An 18,741-nucleotide genomic window follows, 5' to 3' on the forward strand; every position below is an offset into this window, starting at 1 on the left:
ACCCCTTTCTTTTAGTCAAAAAGGAAATAGTTCACCAATATGCTAAAGCTAAAAACTTGACCGTCACTAGAAATAATAACCCAACTCTGAATTAGACTTTGACCAAAAATACATATTTTTATGTGAATTGCTATTGCCAGAAATTGTGCCTTTAGAGTTGCTTCGTGATTTAGGGTTTTTGAAGAGCAGGCTCTGGAGATCAGCCTGACTGATAATTATGGTCAGCAGCAATATCACAGGTCTGTTGCAAAACTGAGAGTCCTGTTTTTCTGTTCTCTCTGCACCCTCTGTTTGGACTCCGACAGAGAGACAAGAACACAAAGAAAACTCATTTTTTGCCATAAACTAGCAGCTCAGTGCCATTGGGCCATTTCTCCCATAGATGCAAACATAAACGCATTTACACATGACAGTGTGGTGGAATTGTGTATGGGTAGAAAGGAGCTCAGTGGGCATAGTTAGCCACAATATGGGCATTCCTGGTTTACCTTGTGTAATCAGTTCATAGCCAGATTGACTGGAAATATCGTTATTTAACTGAAAACAGTGATTCTGAATGATACAACAAACTCTGCAAAAGACCCTAAATGTGTGATTTCTGTCGATTTTTTTTTTCTCTATGGTACAGATTTGGTCTGTGCTGATTGAAGTGTCCAGCATACAGACAAAACCTACATACCTTTGCCAGCCCTGTTTGGGAAAAGGGGTAGGATGCAATGGAACAGCATGAAAAAAGTAAATTATTCCATTGTAATATTAATAGAAGTATGTTTATGTGAGGGTAAAGAAGCCTCAAATGGCAATTCTGGCATGTGGGAAAAGACTTATGCTCCAATACTTATGTACAGAAAGGAAAGGAAAGTGACAAAATGGGGTTGGGGTCAATTCCAATATCCCAAAATGTTAAATTAAACTTTGCATTTTTCTAAAAGAATGTAAAGAATAAGAAGGTTTTCTTTTCTACATGCCTTGTCCCCCATCTCTTCCAATTGATCATTTATTTTTTGAGGTACAGACGCTCCCTGGGTTACACAAGACCCGACTTACGCAAATTCACACTTACAGAAAAAGTTCCCTAAACCAGAAATAGGATTTTCAAGTTGCAGAAATTTTTGCATAACGTATTGTTATACATTTCTGACTTACGCAAAATTCGAGTTACACAAGGCTTTCCAGAACAGAACGTAAATCAGGGGGCATCTGTAATCACCAAGAGTTTAACAATCTCAGTTAAAGAGAGAGTACTATGCATTAGTTTATCTAATCCAAATAGTGCTAGACAGAACTACTACTAAATCTGGTAATTTGGGATCACTTTATTTGTTACAATTCTGAAAATAGTGCTTAGAACTTAGATAATGTTTTCCATCTTCAAAGGGCTTCACAAACACTAATTAATACTTAAAATACCATGTGAAACAAGTAGGGTTTTGGTTTAGTAAATGGAAGGAAAGTTGTCCGGTGACTTCCTCGAGGCTGCAAAAGAAGTCAGGATCAGAGCAGAGATTGGAACTCCTGAATTCTGGTTTCCTAGTTCTGTACTTAACACACACAGCTTTCTCTCAGGAAATATTGTACTGCTGCTTAAAAATAGGTTAACATACTCTTATCTTGGGGGACAGATTGAAAATATTTCTGGCTTTAACCTGCTCCCCAAAACAGTCACTTGTCACTATTACACAGAAGCATTGATACAATAATGATGGAGTCAATGGAAGGGTAATTATTGCTTTTTGTTTCTTATATATTTATATGTTATGTACTATATGATGATAGCAGCTACTTCATGTAGAAATGTGCACCTCCATTCCAGAAGCTGACATAATTTAGAACAGTAGAGGTATCTTGTTCCTTCTAAACTGAAGAATATAATATTAAAAGTAAGTTTGAAATATTACTGGAAAGATGCACATATTTTCCTCTATACATAGAGAAAAGGCTTTGTACACAAGTACTAACTTTCTCTCTAAGGAGGACTGAATGGAATTCCATTTGGAGCACACTAATAGTTTTTCTTTATTTGGCAAAAAAAAGGGTAATGTTGAATGGCAATAGCACTCTTCCATCTCAGTCATCCTCAAGCTCCCAAGAGTTGTCCTCACTTGATGAGCAAGCATCCCAGAGCAATAGTTGAACCCCAATCTTCTAGATGGCAATGCAGATAGTGTATGATCAGTAGGCCACCAATCCTCTCTCCATTTTTAAAAAAGCTTCTTTTGTAAGACAGTTATTAGATTACAAGATGGATGGGATGTCTTTATAAAAATTGCTGAATGTTATTAAATTAATTATAAAATTCAAGTTAAAAAACTTTAATTTGGCTGCCATTCTGAAGCTTCAGCAAGTTTAAAAATACATTTTAAAAGCTTAACTTAATTTATTTATTTTTTTTATTTTATTTTATTTTATTTAGAAGTATTAACGTTATCCCGCTGGTACCAGAGGCCATAGAAACCAGCATAGACAGCAAGGGCCTCATTCTCATTTACTCAAATTACATTTGCGTTCACTGTAAGGCTGCTTTACACTGCCAGACTGGAGTAAAGGAATATCAAGCCCCGAGCGTCTGTTCATTTTAGTTTTTCTCTCATAACTCCCTCTGTTACCTGAACTTTGTTTAAACGACTGTCACATTAATACATAGCATGGAATTTATGAGAAATGGAAAAACTGTGACCAAGCAGGATATTTCACTCGAGGTCTGACAGCTCTAGGTGTATCCTAAACAAAGATTTGAATTTTTCTATCCCTAACTACAAAGTTATACAACATATTTATACCCCGTACTGAGAAAAAGTATTTCACAGCTACCAGACAGGTGTTTGGGGTTTTTTTTTTTTTTTTTAAATAAAATACAGTAAGTTTAGTGTTTTGTGAAATGCACTTCACAGAACCAGCAGTGTATTCTTTCCTCTGGCTTCTATTTTTCTCTTTCTTTCTGGGCTGAAATATTTTGTCAACTTTTTTTTAATCAGTAAATCTCCTTAATTTTTATACTCTTCACAAATGTAAGAGGCACTGCACATAAGAGATTAAAATATGGTTTTGAGAGTGCAAGAACCTCATTCATTTATTTTTCCTTTAAATTCCATTTCTCTTACCTAGATTTTGACGGTGTCATATACAAAACCAGCCTATTGACAATGAAAGGTTGGGGAATCATAGTATTGGAGATTAAGTGAACACTGAAGTGTATTTTTGGGTACTCTAATACAGCGGTTCTCAACTAGGGGATATGTGTACTGCTGGGTGTACACAGAGATCTTCCAGGGGGTACATCAACTCTTCTAGATATTTGGCTAGTTTTACAACAGGCTACATAAAAAGCTCTCGCAAAGTCAGTCCAAACTAAAATTTCATACAGACAGTGACTTGTTTATACTGCTCTGTATACTATACACGGAAATGTAAGTACAATATTTATATTCCAAATGATTTATTTTATGATGATATGGTAAAAATGAGAAAGTAATCAATTTTTCAGTAACAGTGTGCAGTAACACCTTTGTATTTTTGTCTGATTTTGTAAGCAAGTAGGTTTTAACTGAGGTGTAACTTAGGGTATGCAAGACAAATCAGACTCCTGGAAAGGGTACAGTGGTCTGGAAAGGTTGAGAACCACTGCTCTAATACTCTGGAAGTTTAAATCCCTTGAGAGAAACACAGGGCTATGATTTAATGCTGCCCAGGTGCTGACCTGCCTAGAGCATAGGCAGTGTACTAGGCAATAGAGTTGGTTATTAAAAATTTCACTCCATAGCTGGCCACATGAAACAGACTTTTGAAAAATGATTACAACCACAGTTTTAACTACTTTATAAATTGCATTGTTTCTTCATGATTGAACTCCTGTTCTTTTTGTGGACACAGACAAACATGGCTGCTACTCTGAAACCTATTTTTATGCCATCTCTCAGTAGATGACCAACTTTAACTATGTGCCTGGAAGGGCTTTGTAAAGTATAGTCTTCTATGAATCTAGAACTCCTCAAAATAAATGATAATTCAGTTATAAAGGGGAAAAAAAAACAAGTCAGATCGCAGTTTTGATTAAGTGTCCCTAAAAGTTTAGGAGTGTGTTAAAGTAAATAGATTTATGGAAACCATGAGATGTTGAGTTCCCTTTTATTTGTTAAAAGCATACCGCGAAGACAATTAAGCTGATAGTGATTGATTGTTGCTGTTTGTAATGTGCATGTGAAAGCCGTTTGTGGTGAACAAGTGTGCATGTCACAAACCAACCTGCACCTACACACACACATCATATTCAGTGCTAATTGGCAGTATTCTTAGCAATCCCAGCAGAGAAACCAATGATTTTAGCAGTCACTGAGACTGAAATGTTCTCTTCACCTTTTAAAAATAGAGTTGAGGTAGGCAATGTGGAAAGTCTTAGGCTTTGTCTACACTACAAAGCTCATGTCACTAAAAGTCAGGCAGCGTAAACGCGGTTTGTCAGCACTTTTGCTGACAAAATACTTCCACCCCCTATGAGCAGGGTTCACGTTGGTGACAGGAGAGCGCTTCTGCCAACAACGAGCTGTTTCCACTGCCACTTGCTGCTGCAAAACTTTAGTCTTTCCGGGATGGGTGGGGCTTTTTAAAGCACCTGTGAATGACGAAAGTTTTGTCGTTCATTTAGCAGTGTAGACAAAGCCTTAATTTGATACTACACAAGTTGTACCAATTCTTTGGGTAAACAAAGGTCGTTAGTGCTGTCAGTGCACACCCTTTTGAAGTACTCAAGCACCAATGAAAAATCTAAAAACATTTTGAAATATGGCTTTATCTTAGTAAAACATTATATATGAGAGGTGAGTGACTAATTTGAAACAAATAATTTACTCTATAAATTTTAACTTTTTATATTTCTGTAACATCCACAAGCAGTATAAAATGTTCTTAAGTTTATTCATTATTCAAAATTACTAATGATTGTGAGATATTTTAATTTTTTGGATTGATCTCGAACCACTCGTTACAAGTATTAATTATTCTGTATTCAAAACTTGGCTAGGTTGGTTAGTTCTGATTGACTGATCGCTCATCATTATTTTTGTGTTACCTGGCTGAGTGAGTTTAACTCTGATAATCAGAAATAAGGCTTAAAGATGCCATTGGGGCTTTGACTCTCTCAGAGAAACATAGAAGTTTAGAGAACAGGAAAATAGATAAGCAGGATTAGTCAATTAAAAAAAATAAACTTTTTTCTTTTTGGGTTGCACAGACTTTTCCCAAGGCCTCATTCCTAGAAAAATTAAGATTTATTGGATGGTTTCAGTGTTTAAATTTAATTTAGTCTCATTGCATTCTTACAAAATAACTATGTGTAAGTGGGTGGTCCTAGCTGTGGAAAATGCATTCTGGCTCATTTAATTGTCTATATTCTGGGACTTGGGGAAGATTTAAGGAACCCTGTCCCCTGTTTTGTCAACCAGGATTCTGTCCTATAAGAAATATGCCATTTCTGGTATACTCAAGTATGCAAGCCTAAAATCAGCTTTCTGCAAATATTTGTGCTAGTAAAGCTTGATTTTTTCAAGTGTTCAGAAAAGCAAACACAAGCTAGACCAAAGCAAATTTATTTTTATATTTGAGCTAATATACATGGAAAAAACATATACCCCATTTTTTCTTCGCAGTTGCTCTCTCTTTGAGAATGGGGTTTCATTAGCCTCCTGGGTTGGCTGTTTTGTCAAAGTCTGTTGGACTACAATTACCTACCCCATCTTCTCTCAATACCGTTCTTTTCTGAGATCAGCCTGCTGATACACTTCTTCTTTGCGCTGGGAAAGTGGCTCCATCCTGCTTCTGCTTCTCCAAGCAAGGCCCGCTTGCTTAGCTGATGGGACCAAGCAGACTCACTCATCTCCTAAGTCTAGCATCTGAATTCCTGCATTTATCCCAGTACTAGATAGGATAACTAAAGAAAAGTTCTTAGTTGAGTGATTGTCCATATGCATTCCACATCATGATTGGATACTTTCAGCCAGCAGTGTCCATTAGTGCTGTGCCTGCACCTTACGTATCCTCGTGCCCCCCTCCTCCCCACCACCCAAGGGCATATAATCCGGAAGGCCCAGCCATCCTTCAGTTCCTTCTTACTGCCTGTGGCTGTGAAACAGTATCCTTGGCTGTATCAACTTCTCTTACACTCTGTGCAACTGAAATTCTTTTTGTTTGTATATTTATAATTAGTTAGTATTGATTAAATAGTGTAGTTGTGGTTAGCATAGTTTTAGAATTAGTTGTGGCTACTTAAAAAAGAGTCTTCTTAGTGATAGGAATTTCCCCTGTATCAGGTCTTAGTGCTTGTGGCTAAAGGTAAGTCCCCAGGCTTCAAAACTTGCCTCTCATTTGAGGCAGCTATTCTACTGAATGATGGTACTTGAGGTGCTTTTTCAACCTTGGGAAAGAGCATATCCCTGCTCCTGGGCTCATTCATCCAAGAAGGCAACATCTTCTAAGACCAGCTATGTCCTCTGCCACCCACTCATGTGAAAGGGGTAGGAAAGAACACTGCTCCATCAAGGAGCACAAATCAAAGTCAGCCTCCCAGGAATGGAGTAGAAAGAAACATGAATAGCCTCAAGCTGCTCAAGTAAAGGGTAGGTCACAGTCCATATCATGTCCCTTTGACACCCTAACAGAGATCAGGCACTGACCATCAGTACCATCTCTAGTGGAGCTCAGTACTTTGCCTGGTACCGACACTTTGTACAGTTATTAGTTCACCAAGTGCCCATCACCTCAGTACCCACAACGCTGGTACCAAATACTATGGTGCAGGCACTCTCGGCACCAATTTTCTTTGCACCAAGTTCTTCCTGAGTCATATCTACTTTCTACTGTGAGGGAGCCATACACTGTACTATCGACTATGATGGTACTGAGTGTCCTGCTGCCTGGAGTGGCTCACAGCTGCTTGCGCCGCACCTTGCACCTTTTCAATGCCGGCAAAGAGAGAGAGTTTTGCTCACCCTAGAACCCCTGTTAGAGTAGCCCCACCACTAGCGAAGGAGTCGTCTTTTTCTCCCTCCCCATCAGAACACAGAAGAGAGGCATCTCCTACCTGCTCATCTCAGCCTTGTTCATATGATCAGTGTGTTCAGAGGGGTTGGGTTTTACTCACATTTTCTAATCCCATAAAAGGAGGGACACCCAGTTCTGGATTTCAGAAATCTCAACACCTTTTATCTATCACCTCATATTCTGAATGGTCACTCTAGCCTCTATAATCTCATCCTTAGCTCCTCAAGACTGGTTTACAGTTCTTGACCTACTGGAGGCATACGTTCACATATCAATCCATCCCACCACACAGATTGCTAGTGTGAAATTCCCACTGTCAGCACAGAGTCCTGTCCTTCGATCTTTCAGCAGTGCCAAGAGTATTTGCCATGTACTTGACAGTCATAGTGGCTCACATGGGAAAGCAAAGGATGTAGGTATATCTGTACCTTGATGATTGGCTCATTCAGTCACTGCATCAGGTGAACATCTCCATTCATATGATCCTACACTTTTTCTCTACTCTGGGACTCTGAGTGATCAAAGATAACATCAGAGCTGACCCAAAAGATAGAGTTATAGGGCCAGTGCTAGATTCCACAACAGCAAGAGCTTATCTTCCACAAGACAGATTCAGTACCATGGTAGACCTCATCAACCAGCTGCAGGTTCACCCTCCAACATCTGTAAGACACTGCCTCAGACTTCTTAGTCACGTGGCCTGCTGCACTAATGATACACAGCATGCCAGATTTCACCTATGTTGCATGCAAAGGGAGTTGAAATCTGAATTTCTTTCAAACAGATATCACATGGACATACGGGTACAGGTACATTCTCCAAGTAAGCAAAGGGATATCATTTTCTCTACCTCTTGATAACTGATGGTTCTGCACTCAGCCAGGAAGATCACCTTCAAACTCAAGGCCTATGGACCACTGAAGAGATTAACCTTGGTATAAACATCCTGGAGCTGAGAGCTATTTAGCTAGCCTGCACAGCATATCTCCCCCATTTTAAGTGGACTGACAGCCCAGGTCATGACAGACAACACAACAGAAAAGTTTTAGATCAACAGACAAGGAGGAGAATATTCATCCCCCCCTTTTGTCAAGAAGCTGTTTGCCTATGGAACTGGTCTGTTCGTAACCAGATCACAACAATAGCTCTGCATCTACCAGGTTTGCAGAATGTCCTAGTTTACCAGATCAGCAGGCAATTTACAACTGACTACAAATGGATTATCAGACTCCATCCTGCAGAGCATTTTCCACAGCTGGAGTCACTCAAAAGCAGATCTATTCACCACAGACAAAAATGCAAAGTGTCAGATGTTCTACTCAAGGTGGGAGCCCAGGTTCTCTGTCAGATGCTTTCCTTGTCTTGTGCACTCCAGAGATAACATATGCCTTCCCACCAATCCCATTAGTACCAAGGGTCCCAAAGAAATGCTGACAGGACTCAGCAGTAATAATCATACTAGCACCAGCTTGGCCCAGACAGTTCTGGTACTCCATCCTAATGAACCTGTCAGCACAGCCCCTGATAACATTACCTCTCTTACCAGACATAATCTCCAAGAGAGAGGGCAGATTGTACATCGGGACCCAGCATCATTGCCCCTCACAGTATGGATGCTGGTTGGTAAAATAGCACTGAAAGAAGCTAAGGTCTGAATATGTTAGTGTGAAGCGCAAAGGACTCTTCTAGGCTGACCTATGCCGCGAAATGGAAGACACACTCTGGGCAGCACAGCCCAATCTGTCTTCTTTAGACATTCTGATTTCTGTTATTCTGGATGACCAGTTATCCAGAAAGAATTTATGGCTATCAATCAGCTCTCTGAAGGTGTGCTTAGGAGCAATAACAACTCATCATCCCCCCCATACAGGATCACATCATATTTTCCCATCCCACAGTTGCTAGTTTCTCCAAGGGCTTCATTCATGTGTTTTCCCCTAATCCAGGAGACCCCTCACTCCTGGGATCTTAATATAGTCTTAGCTAAGTTAATGCAGTGGTGTCCAAACTTCTGTTGCCCCCTGCCTTACCAGTAATGAATTCTGTCTGCACCCCTCTCCGTTACTGCATAGTTGGCTCAGCAGAGGAGTTTGGGCTGAAAGTGGAGCTGGGGGAAGAACTGGAGATGGGGGTGGGGAGCTGGGGCTAGAAGCAGATCTGGCCTGGGGGCAGAGGGAAAAATGGCAGAGCTGGGTTGGGGCAGAGCAGGGGGCAGAGTGGAGTTGTGGCGGGGGGCAGAGCAGGGGTGGAGTATGGCTGCAGCTGGGGGCAGAACGGAACTGGGTGGCACTCCCTCTCTGCCCTCCACCCGAATATTCCTCCATGCTCCTCTAGGTGGACGTGCCCCACAGTTTGGGGACCACTGGGTTAATGGGTCCTCCCTTTGAGCCCCTAGCAGTGTGCCCATAGTACCATCTATTTATGAAAATGGCCTTTTTATTAGCAACAACAGAAGCCAAAAGGGTAGGGAAAATTCAGGCTCTTATTGCAGGTCCACCTTACACAGTGGTCCATAAGAATAAAGTGACCCTGAGGCATCGACATGAATTCATACCAAAGGTTGTTTTAGACTTCAGTTTCAGTCAGGTGATTCATCTGCCATACCAATCTCTTAAGTTTGCTCCAACCCCACCTCTTACGTAGGAGATCACATCTTACAGGTCACTAGAAGTGGAATCCATGTGGACAGTCACTTGAAGAGAGAAACACAGTTCTGTAAGGTATTAAATGTTCTTTTCTAATTTCCAGTTATAGACATTTTAGCTGTCAAATCCTGAATGTGACAATGTGTGACAAAGACCCCTAATGAGAGATGCTTAACAAATAGGAGAAAAGAATACTTTATTCAGGTTCCTAAAGGAGAATGTGGCATTTGGTTGTATAGGCCACCATTTGAAACAAAGGCCAGAAGTACTTCCTTCGTTTAATGAAGAGTTTTTGGGGAGTCTTACAGTTTGAGCCCTGAGTACATACCATTTGTAACTATTCCTGTGGCTTCTACATATGACTGTAACAATCTATGTGCCCAGACTCCATGCAGGTTGCTAACAGTTCAGAAACTGGGATAGAACCCTGCTAAAAAGGAACTGGGTAACAAGGTAACCTATAGTCCCAGGTACCCCAAGAACCATCACAGGAACTCAATAACGTGGTTTCAGAAACTCATCTATCCTGGAGATCAAAATATGCTAAAATCATGTTTGCAAAAATCTGTGTTTGAAAATGGTTGTCAAATACAGTTCTGCTTTCATTGTTAACTAGTTACTTTCACACTACTTTAATGTTCTGGTGTCGACATGGCCAAAGAACTCAGCTGACTGGAGGCTTCAGAATGCTTGTTGATGAGACAGGTGCTCCCTGGAATAGAGCTGCCAAAATTGTCTCTTTTGTGTGGAGTGTGGGAATTGAGGGAAAGCTGGCAGGAATGATTACTGGAGGTAGATGAGAGGAGAAGAGTCCCTCTTCATACTGGTCAAGGAAACTCTGCTGAAACCCTTAAAGTATGCGTTAAAACATAGTTGTGATTTGTATATTTTCAACTGCAATATAATGTGAACATGGTCTGAGTGTCCATAACATTTCTGTTTTTAACCCTATCCTTTCATTAGCTTACTGATACCAAAAGTTCTGAGCCAATTACAAACCTTTATTTTGGTTTGCTTTTTATCTTTAAAAAAGGTGCTTAAACCATATTTTAGGAGGAAAATTCACCCAAATGAAGACCGTGTATGATACAGTAAATTAAACTGTTGAATTATAAGCCAGGGGGGAAATGTTAATAGAAACAGTAATTCACTCTTAATTTAGTAGTCTGTTATTAAATATAGGTCACAAAAATACTTTTTATATCTGAAAGAAATTATTTATTTATTAATGCAGCAACACTTTATGTTAAAAGCTGGGCTCCTGGTTTCACTAAATTACTGTAAGTGATATGTAAAAACTAGAATAACACAGTTTTCTCCCCTGAAAGGCACTCTTCTTGTTTTTACATAAACAAACCACTGTGATGATGACAAAAAAAAAAATTTCACGGCTGGACACATGGTGATAGGGTAATTTTCCAGTTATAAAAACTCAATACGTGGAGGAGAAATAAATCTTGTTTGACCACTTAATGAGCAAATTCTTTCCACTTAACTGTATTTTCAAAACAAAACAGAAACCTTATGACACCAGTAAAACACTGTTTAAAGATGAGAAAATAGAAGTGGGTTAGGAATATAGAATAATAACTTCATACATGCTGATGATTCTTTTGGTACAAAGGGGTTTACTATCACAGCTTCTAGAACAAAAGGATTAGTGTATATTTTTGGCTGTTAACCAACAACTAGACCAGTCTCTTGAAAGACAGCTGATGAGGGAGTTATAAATCAAGTGTGTAGTATTTTCCTGATGATGATTTTGTTTCATGTCACTGCAGAGGTTCAGGAGTAATTTTAGTTAGATATTAATTTTGCATTTGCTCCACCTAGTAAAAAAGTAACACTTACTTCTTAGGTTTGAAATAATTCAGTTTAACTAATAAAGCATCTTTTCAATCTTTTTAAAATTTATGTTTTCACAGCTCACCTATTTATGTTTAGAAGGGTTTTTTGGGGGAGGCCTGAAAGCAAAACCACCAAACCCACTGACTCAGCCATATTTTCCCTCTGCTTTCTGTATGCACACCTTTCTGCTGCTTGCTGCCTACGCTAGCAACAAAAATGTAAAACTTACTAGACATAAAGTAAATTTAAAAAGTAGAAAAATATAAAATATTCTCTAATCTCAGTTATATAATTGAAGTCTTATTTATAATAATAGGTACAAAATTTTAAGATGGTAATGTTGTTTTCAAGTTAATTGTAAAAATGAAAATAAATATATGTGTATTTGAATTTAGACTTTTTTCATGCATAAGAGCAAAGTAATTGCTGGGTTTTTTTCATGAGTTTAAAATGCTAAAATATGTTGCTGTAAAGAAAGTATGAAGCTTTCTCTTAGCAGTTGAGAGTATTTGTGTAATTTTAACCTTATTACTTGTAGCAACATTTGGACCCACTTCCCTACCCCTCCATTCCAAAAAAATTGGCAGAGCAGGTTAAACATGGACTTCCTCACTCAGATGTATTCACTTACTCATGAAGTGAATTTCTTGGTTTGTTTAAATATTATTACCATAATAGACTATTGTGCTGTTTATACTGTTACTAATCCAAATTCATTATTATCAGAGCTGATTTATTGTCCTGAGATTCATCTAAGGCCATTAACTAAAGAAAATAGTCATTAAGTATGGATTAGGAGGGTTAATTTTTCTAATCCTAAAGATAAAGATGAAGTGTAAAACAGCATCCTTAACCTTATTTTAAGGTCATTTTTAATAACAGTTTGTCATCTTTCTTAAAATTATGGAATCACGGTAGTAACTCCATCATTGAAAGATGATTTCAATCAAAAATCAACTCTCATTCTACCTGGAAAAAAGAGCTCTTTTCTACCTAGTGGAGAATATTTTTTGAAAGTGTGAGGTTAATCACAAGAGATGCTTTAAAGTTACTATATCGTAATTATTTTTAAAGCTTTTCACTCATAAAAAACAGACAAATGTTTAAAATAAAATGTTACCGTATATGCAATGTAGTACTATATGTGTAATATATGACAGCCCAACCTTACTTAACATCCTGGTATAATCTAGAGGGCAAAAAGTCTTTCCTTTCCCTCAGTGTATGAGCTTCTTACACCTCTGTCTCTGTTGATCACCCTGCCTTACCCAGTTTACCCTCTGCTGTTGGTCTGAGATTCCCATCTTCAGGTACAAGCCAGAGATCAATCTTTACCACATCCATTCTACACATGCAGATTGCAGACCTCCAGCATCCTAAACACACTCCCAGTACAGACTTAAGCTCCCTAAACTTCATATGGTACCTGATCCAAAGTTTACTGAAGTTAATAAAAGGACTCTTACTGAGTTTAAGAAGCTTTGCCTCAACCTCAAGCTGTAGGCCTTGAAGGATGGATGTGGGTTATAATAAAAGGCCATCACGGTTTTGTGGCCTGCAGCATGCAGGGGGTCAGACCAGATGATCATAATGGTCCCTTCTGACCTTAAAGTCTATGAGTCTATGTGCAAAAATGAAAAACTTAAATTTATTTCATATTACAGCAAGGTGAGAGTCTCTTGTAAGGCAAGGGAGTGGGCTACAGTAGAGGGGCAGAGTTAAGGCTGGTGTTTAGAATCTTAACTGAGAATTACTAGAATTTGTGATATTTGCCTTTTTAAAAATGACAGTGGCCCAATGAGGGCCTATTTGGTTAAAGGTTAAATATGTAAATATTTAAAAAATTAAATTTACCTTTTGAAGTTTTTTCTTTACAGATATTTAAAGAAACAAACAATGCCCCCCTCCATTTCAGTGAAAAAATGTTTACTAAAAAACCTGTAATTTAAGGAAATTGTATAGAATAATTTTTTTTTATAGTTTACTAAAGTAACTGAAAGACACCTTTTATTTTCCCAAGGTTCTGTTCTTTGGCTTAATAGGTGATGTCCATCTAGGACACAGACAATTCATGGCTACATATGTAAATAATAAAACCTGACAAAACAGCATATTCCTACTATCAGATCAAGGAAAGGTTAACATTTACATGTTAGTTACAATAAGCATGGAAATTGTTTAGCTCCAGAATTCTTTAATATGAGTTGCTGATTTGTAGCCGCATGTTAAAATAGTGCAACAATAAAAATACAGGCTGACTGGAATCATGTGTTCAAGATTTGTCAAGTGAATTAGAAAAAGACATTGTAGATTATTCTGTCGACCCAGCAGAAATGTATCCACTTTTGTTTGTCACTATTGTTCTGTAGTCAAGTGGAAGAAGAGAATGAGATATGACCAAATGAGCTTGATTGTATGTTTTACAGAATTGTAAGAGTCTTTTACAAGCTAGTTAGGTGTATTTATTCAACTTTCTCCACTTTCTGTTGAAATATGGAACTTAATTAAATGCATTGTTTTGAAACTTATGTGTGTGTGTTTCTCTGTGGAATAGATTAGTTGGTTGACTAAATAGCTTAGCCCATTTGTATGCTATCATTATGTAACACAAATATATTTTACATTTTTCTTGTGGATTTTTTTGCCTTGCTCTATAGAAAATGTATTCGGTGTTCTGCTATCTCAAGCCTAACATTCCATGAAATATCTGTTTAATTTTAATAATTTTAACTTGAATGTTTAAAAAATAAAAACCGATGGGCAAATTGGACATTTAGTGGCAGATTTTAAGGGATACTGTCAAGTTATTTAAACTTCAAGTTTGACTTTCTTTAAACTTTTAGTGTACTTCTTCATTGACAGATGGCCAGTCTTTCTGTTTTCAAATTGATCATTGTGCACTACTGAGTAATTTAAAGAACAAAGAGAGAGATTTATTTCTTAAGGGACTGCACACTGACCAGACTCTTCATACATGCTATTTTCTGTCCTAACATGTGTGCAATGCTTTGTTTATATTCGGATCCCCAAGAAGTCTGGGTTGGTGGTGGTGGTTTTTCTAAATTAATGCTGCATTGACAGATTTGAAAAAAGAAAAATGGTGGAAGCTGGAAGTTAAGAGATACAGAAATTAAATAAGCTTTATGTGGTATTGGGAAAATGTAAGGGCTAAGCCCCTGTAATTGAAAAAGAAATTTTACACCTCAGACTAAACCAGAGTGGGTTCTTGTTATTTTTCAGCGGAATTTCAACTCTGGTTTTAAGGTAAGTCAGTAAAGGAGTCTAAGCAGTTGGAGAGTGTCCCTAATTAAATTTAAGCTAAATTTGTGTCTCGTAATACAACAATAATGCTGCCCCCAAAAAACTTGATTTTAGCTTTAAATTAACCAGTTCAGTTGTTTTTATTGTATAAGCACTGTTCTTCTTCTTCCATATACTCTTTTCTGATTTAATTATGACTGATTATATGGACTTTTTATGCAAAGATTAATTTTAGCCTAAATTAGGTTGTAGGAAAAGAAAATAGATATGAAATGTGTCAGGAAACTTCTAGTTTAATTGTCAGAGCAAAAAAGGTGTCTACAGAGAAAGGATTCACTAATATGGTGCTTCAGTGGTTCCATAAATTGGTCCAACAATCCATTCTTACAATTTGTAGAACCAAAATCTTGCCTGATTTACATCCCAGAGAATTCCCAGTTAATCACGGGAAGACTTTGTGTGTTTGATTGTGTTTAGATTCTAAAATATGCAAAGGTGAATTTTGAACTTAAAATGGACCTCATTTCTGTGGCTTTTCTACAAACAGTGTTTAGTTTTTACTTTCCCTTCATCATCAAAGTTTTTTTTAATTAATTTTTAAAATTACATCACAATAATTTGTTTGTGTCACTTTACACCCAATATTTTATTCTGTAACTGGTACATTGTGAATACATATCTAGACTCCCATTCCAATTTTTTGTGTGTGTGTATGTAAAGGAAAGCTTCAATACCTTACTTACAGCTTGTGAGAACATATCTGAAATTCAGAAAATATTCATTTTGGAAATTGGCATTCTGAATTTCAGATAATATGAATTTTGGAGAATAGTTTTTTTCTTACAAGTTTTTTGTCAGGAAAATTAAATATAAATGATCGCCACAGAAATAATTGCTTAAGCCTTATCTACACTTAAAAGTTTTGCCAGCTCAGCTATGTCATTTAGGAGTGTGAAAAAAAATCACACCGCTAACCAACATAGCCATGCAAGCAAAAGCCATAGTATAGATCGGGGTAGGCAACCTATGGCACGTGTGCCGAAGGCGGTACGCGAGCTGATTTTCAGTGGCACTCACACTGCCTAGGTCCTGGCCACTGGTCCGGAGGGCTCTGCATTTTAATTTAATTTTAAATGAAGCTTCTTAAACATTTTAAAAACCTTATTTACTTTACATACAACAATAGTTTAGTTATATATTATAGACTTATAGAAAGATACCTTCTAAAAACATTAAAATGTATTACTGTCATGCAAAACCTTAAATTAGAGTGAATAAATGAAGACCCGGGACACCAATGCCAACCCCTGTTACAGATGAACTTATACCTACAAAAGAATTCTTTTGCTGGTTTAATCCTCCCACGTCTTCACTAGGAGGGATTGCTGGCATAGCTCTACCAGGAAACCTTTTCTAGTGTAGATAAGGCCTTAGGAAATTCTCTTCTTCGCTAGCACTTCCAGCATACTAACCTTTGTACAAATATATAAGACCCTGCCCCGAAGAGCATACAGTCTAAAAGACAAATAGACACAGAATAGACACAAATGGATACAAGGATAAATAAAGGTGGTGATTGATCATATCTTGGCCCCAGTTTGCACTGAGAAGTGCATGGGAGCAGGTTTAAGGACCTTGATGATACCATGTTCTTTTGTTTTTCTGTAACTTGGGTTATCAACTGTCCCTCATTGCCTCTCTATCTGCCATTTCTAGTCAGTTTCTTGTAGGAATCATGGTAGCAGTGGATCTTCTTGAGGGATTTGAATTCAGAGAAGGTGATGGCCTTTCAGACCAGCTCAGATGTTTCTGATTGGGGGAAAAAAGTCCTGAGTGATGCTGAATTACCTCTAGTTTTATATACAATGCTGAGCATACCACTGATGCTTGATAAATAATAATTAGCAACCCACACTGCAGAAATGGTAAAGTTAAGAATCTCCTATTAAACTTATTCATGGAAATGTAATAATGTCTTTATAAAACCAACCTCCACACATCAGACAAGGCACTCAAAGTGATGGCCAGTATGTTAAAAGGATGATTAAAGTACAATTAAAATTTTCTTTAAAATCCTCTTTAAAAAGTAAAACCATTTTTGAGAATGAGGTAGGGATAGGGGCAAAAGGGGATTGGATGCGGAAAGACAATAAATCTGAGCCAACAGTGAACATAATAAATTAATAAATAAAACTATTTTAAAGCAAAAGCGATAGATACTCAGGGAAACCAGTTGTTCCATACCTCTGGACACACTACAGCAAGAACCTAATAGCCTCAGGAATGAAGACACAATAATAGGCAAGTGGTGTGAGAGTGCAGATTCCTACCAGGATGTGGCTCAAGAAAAAGGAATGAAGCGTAGCAAAGAACTACACCATTTAAGGTCTTAAAACCCAATAAAGCCAACTCACGGTAAAGTAAATATGCCACTTCATAGGCAAACATTGTAAAAAGCACAGGCCAAGCCAATATTCACAAATCAGTAAACATACATGCTGAGGCATTCTGAACAATTTGTATGCCTTGCTAAGAGGCAATTACCATAATCAAACTAGAGTTGCTGTTGTGTGATTGTCATAGGCTAAAGGAGTAAACTGCAAAAAATACACAATTGAGAAGATAATTAAAAAGACAGCAACAACAATGCCCCCCACGCACATCGCCAGGACCTTTCTACGGAAAGAATGTGGTTGAAAGCACTGCCAATATTTTTAACCTCTCTCCTTGAGTCCTTTCAGTAAGTAAAAGGAGTGTTCCCACAACAGCTACCTGTGAAGACTGTTGTGGGTTTTTTTTTTTTTTTTTTTCCAATCATACCCAGTCTCACCATTCCAGACAATGGGTTTTCCTCTGCTTTACCAGACTTGGAAGAAAGGACCAACCCTTTCTATGAGGAGAAAAACTTGACTCTGCCTTCCAAGAGAGTCCCAGTTTTTGTTTTGCCTCCTGCAGGATTTGCATGTGGCCTCTAAATTTCTTTCTTTCTTTTTCTATAGAGCTCAAAACATTTCATTTTTGCCATTTCTGGCTTGTTCTCTTCCCATTCATCTTGGTCAGTGGGAATTTTTTTTCTAATGCTCTGTACCTCTCTTTATAACTGGGGGAAGTTCTCAGTTCCCTGCGGTACAGGAGCCCATACTACCCTAAGCTCGCCAAATGGTGAAAAAAGATATTGCCCTGAAAAAAGACAAGCAGAACAATGTTCCCTATGCACAATCTCCTTTGTCTTCTGTACCTATATGGACACCTATGCAATTTTTTAGAAGAAAGGAAGAGTGTCTCACTTTCTTCCCCCAAGCCCTCATATTAAAAAATTACTGATACATCACTGGCATTTAGATAACTCAAAACAACGTTTTCTTCAAACTCCAGACTTAGCATAGTTCTCAGATAGAATATGTCTTGCAGATATGGCAAAGTTGTGACTATTTGAAAATAACATAGTGAACATAGGTAGCAACCTGTTTTCTCCAAAAGTTCATATATTTTTGTTCCCCAAAATGTGCATGTGCAAATATATTATGTATAAAGAAGGGTGATGGGAAGCCAGAGAGAAGCAGCTTGACTTTTTACTAAAAGCTCCTAAAAAATTAAAAATAAAAGAGAGATTATGAACCAAATCCTGCCATCACATCAATTTAGAGAAAGTTCAGAGTAAATCTGTTGACGTAAATTGAGTTACTCCAGTGTAACTGAGACCAGAATTTGATAATGAAATATTAGTTTAGATTGCATTGTGCAAAAGTCAGTGTATTTAGAGTGACTTTTCCCACATAGCCCTTAACACCCACCCCATTGTACATCATGTGGTAACTTCATGTATGCTCTTGTTTTAAATTGAAACTGCAATTATTCCTATAATCGTAGATCTATAAATATACTATTGTATATGTATATTTTCCAATTTTTTACTCTTTTCCTTACCCTTTGCCTTCTCTGCTTTCCCCTGCTT

The 18,741-nt window shown here is 37.8% G+C and overlaps 1 protein-coding gene across 2 annotated transcripts in view; it reads left to right on the forward strand.

The window, feature by feature from the left end:
* The window catches only part of GNAL (G protein subunit alpha L), a 315,717-nt gene that overhangs the window by 221,270 nt on the left and 75,706 nt on the right, over nucleotides 1-18,741 (forward strand). The window lies entirely within an intron of this gene.

The sequence above is a fragment of the Malaclemys terrapin genome, chromosome 2 (genome assembly GCF_027887155.1).
Source record: "Malaclemys terrapin pileata isolate rMalTer1 chromosome 2, rMalTer1.hap1, whole genome shotgun sequence".
Taxonomy (NCBI): Eukaryota; Metazoa; Chordata; order Testudines; family Emydidae; genus Malaclemys; species Malaclemys terrapin.